The sequence below is a fragment of the Fukomys damarensis genome, unplaced genomic scaffold (assembly GCF_012274545.1).
Source record: "Fukomys damarensis isolate Sample0158 unplaced genomic scaffold, DMR_v1.0_HiC HiC_scaffold_39, whole genome shotgun sequence".
Classification (NCBI taxonomy): domain Eukaryota; kingdom Metazoa; phylum Chordata; class Mammalia; order Rodentia; family Bathyergidae; genus Fukomys; species Fukomys damarensis.
This window is the reverse complement of record NW_022900951.1, coordinates 70,338,884-70,342,462: the sequence shown is the minus strand read 5'-3', so window position 1 is coordinate 70,342,462 and position 3,579 is coordinate 70,338,884.

Below are 3,579 nucleotides of genomic sequence, written 5' to 3'. Positions count from 1 at the left end.
CTTTATTTTCATCTTTTCATTCTCTCACATTTTTTTCTTTTCCCTTTTTGTTCTTCCCCTACGTATCACACCTTCCCTACACCTTTAGCTCCTTTCCTCCCATTTCTAAATGTCAGTAATCTTATTAGAATCTTATGCATTGTTGCAGAATATTCACACCAGGGAAACTATTTGGTATTTACACATGTGGGACTTATTTATTTCACTTAGGAGTATATCTTCAATATGTTTTGAGTTCTTTATATATTCTAGATAAGAGCCCTTTATCTGAGGAACAGCTCATAAAAATTTTTCCCACATTTTAGGTTGTCTCTTAGTTCTGTTGATGGTTTCTTTTGCAGTGCAGAAGCTTTTTAATAAGATGAGAACTGAGTTGTTTATTCTTTCTGCTAGTTCCAGTGCTACTGAGGATTTGTTCATAAAGTCTTTTCCTATGCCATTGTCTTCCAGAGTTTTGCCTAACTTATGTTCCAGCAAGTTTAGCATTTCTGTTTAATATTCAGACATTTAATCTTCAATTTTAGTTGAGTTCATGGTGAAAGACAAGGGTCTAGTTTTAATCTGTGGCAGGTTGAAATCCAGTTTTTCCAACACCATTTATTAAAGAGACTATCTTGCCTCCAGTGAGGATGGCCGGCTCCTTTGTCAAAGACGAGGTAGCTGAGTACATCTGGAGTTGTTTTTGTGTCTTACAATCTGTTCCACTGATCCTCTGGTCTTTTTCTTGGACAGTACTATGCTGTTTTTATCACAGTGGCTCTGCAGTATAGTTTCAAATTGGGAATTGTTATACCCGTTGACATGTGTCGGTTTCCTAGGATGGCTTTTGCTATTCTAGGTCTCTTCTGCTTCCAAATGATTTTCGGATTCTTTTTTCTAGTTCTGTGAAATATAGTGTTGGAATTTCAATTGGCATTGCATTGAATCTGTATAGCAGTTTTGATAGTATGGCCATTTTCACTATGTTGATTCTTCCTACCCAGAAGCAGGGAATATCTTTCAATTTCCTTCTATCCTCTTCAATCACTTTTTTAAAGAGTGCTGTACTTTTCACTGTAGAGGTCTTTTGCTTCTTTTGTTAGATTGATTCCTTGATATTTAATTTTTTTGGATGCTATTGTGAAAGGAATTTTTCCCTAATTTTTCTCTCAGTGAGTCTGTGAGAAGCTGTACTCTAATGAAATGGAAAACACAGAAGAAATGGACAGATTTCTAGTTACTTATGAATTACCAATGTTGAACAAAGAAGATAAAACATTTTAAATACCCCAATTACAGTCAGAGAAATTGAAAATGAAATTTAACGTTTACCCATGAATAGAAGCCCAGGTCCTAATGGATTCACTGCTGGATTTCGCAAGACATATAGAGAAGAACTACTGTCACTACTCTTTAAACTTTTCAATGAAATTGAAAGGGAAGCAATACTTCCAATTTCATTCCTGGAAGCAAGTATCACTTTGATTCCCAAACCAGGGAAAGACTGAACTAAAAAAGAGAACTACAGGCTAATCTCCTTAATGACTATAGATGCAAAAATCCTGAATAAGATACTAGCAAACAGAATACAGAGGTCCATTAAGAAGATCATAAATCCTGACCAAGTAGGATTTATACCAGGGATGCCAGGATGGTTCAACTTATGTAAGTTAATAAATGTAGTATTAACAGAGTCAAGCAAAAAAAATATGATCCTCTTGATACATGCAGAAAAAGCATTTGACAAAATTCAACATCCATTCATGATAGAAACCCTGCAAATAATTGGAATAGATGGTCCATATCTCAATTTAGTAAAGGCTATCTATGAAAAACCAACAGCCAATATCATATTAAATAGCCAAAAACTGAAAACCTTCACTTTAAAATCAGGAACAAGACAAGGATGCCCACTATCACCACTCCTCTTCAATATAATTATGGAAGCATTGACCACAGCAATTAGACCAGAGAAAGAAAGTAGAGCAATAAAGATAGGAAAGGAAGAATTTAAAATGCTATTATTTGCTGATGATATGATACTCTACATTGAAGACCCAAAAACTCCACCAAAAGACTTTTGACTTAATTGACACTTTTAGCAGAGTAGAAGGATACAAGCTCAACACTCAAAATCAATATCCTTCTTGCCTTAAGATTTTTTTAAAAGAAAAAGGATAATTTGCTTTGTATTTATATAAGGAAAATATATAAATTTAAAACGCATGATTTTATGTATACAATTACAGTTGTATTTGTGCACATCAATAATATACAAAATACCAATGTGTAGATAACTTGACACTACTTTATTCACATGTCAAAATTGTATTTTCCACAGCAGACATATAAAACGGAAGAGTTAATATATAGAAAAATCATGTACTTGTCCGTTCTTTGACCTATTATTATAATCCTTATGTTCTACTTGATGTTAAATCATTGAAGCATAGCAGTGCATGAAAATCAGAGTAGTGTCAAGTATTACATATTTATGAAATGAAATACTCAATTTATTACATAATATAAAAACATTAAAATGTATTTGCTTTGTCAAAGATCACAGTAAAATCAAGATGATTATTTACATTTTTAAATTTTGCTGTCAGTGAAGTTTAAGTTCATATAGAAAACAATTTATGTTTATATTACTCCTCTCCACTGTATCTTTTGTATTACACAATCATTTACATTTTTTTGTTTGTTTGTTTGTTTTGTTTTTTTGAGACAGGGTCTCACTATGTAGTATTCATTGACCTGGAACTCACTATATAGCTCATGCTGGTCTCAAACTCACAGTGATCCTCCTGCTTCAGCCTCCCCAGTTCTGGGTTTATGGTCATGAGACACCACACCTGGCTAATCATTTACATTCTTTAGTGTATGAAGAGGCTTCCATTAAATACATCACAAACTCTTCATATAAATAAATATGATTTTAAAGAGTTGTTATAATCAAGGATCTCACATTCTTAGAGGGAAATGAAACACGAAAAAGTATATATTGTGATTCAAGTGATAAATCATTAATATTCAAGATACAGAAATAGAGAGAGGGCAATTAACTCTGATAGACAATGGATGATAAGAAAATTTTACAGACAATTTGGCCCTTGATTTGGATTTTGAAAGCAGAATGGAAAATTTTGTAGCAGAGGAAAACATAATGGAGCATTTCAAACATAGATATTTCCAAGTGCAAAAGCAGTGAAGGTAAGTAGACAAAGTGCTTCAAAGTAAAGATTTTCAGGGACAAGGGGAAAAAATGACAACCAAGACCCAAAGGTACAAGATCCCAATAATGAATGAAACTGTACTGTATACCTAAAATGTACCAATAAACTCAATGAGGGAAAAAAAGTAATGATCTTGTGTTAGCTTAAATATAAAATATGAAAAGCAGGACATAACATGGAAGAATTCATCTTACTGTAACACTTTAACCTGATATTTTTAGGAGCTTGAAATGTGTAAAAATGTATTTTCAAATTTATTTTCCTGATGAATTAATATGATGCTTTATCTTGGTCATAATTTTGGTTGGAATGAGAAAAAACAAGAAGTAAGGGAAGCAAATATCTGAGTGTGTATCCTTCTGGG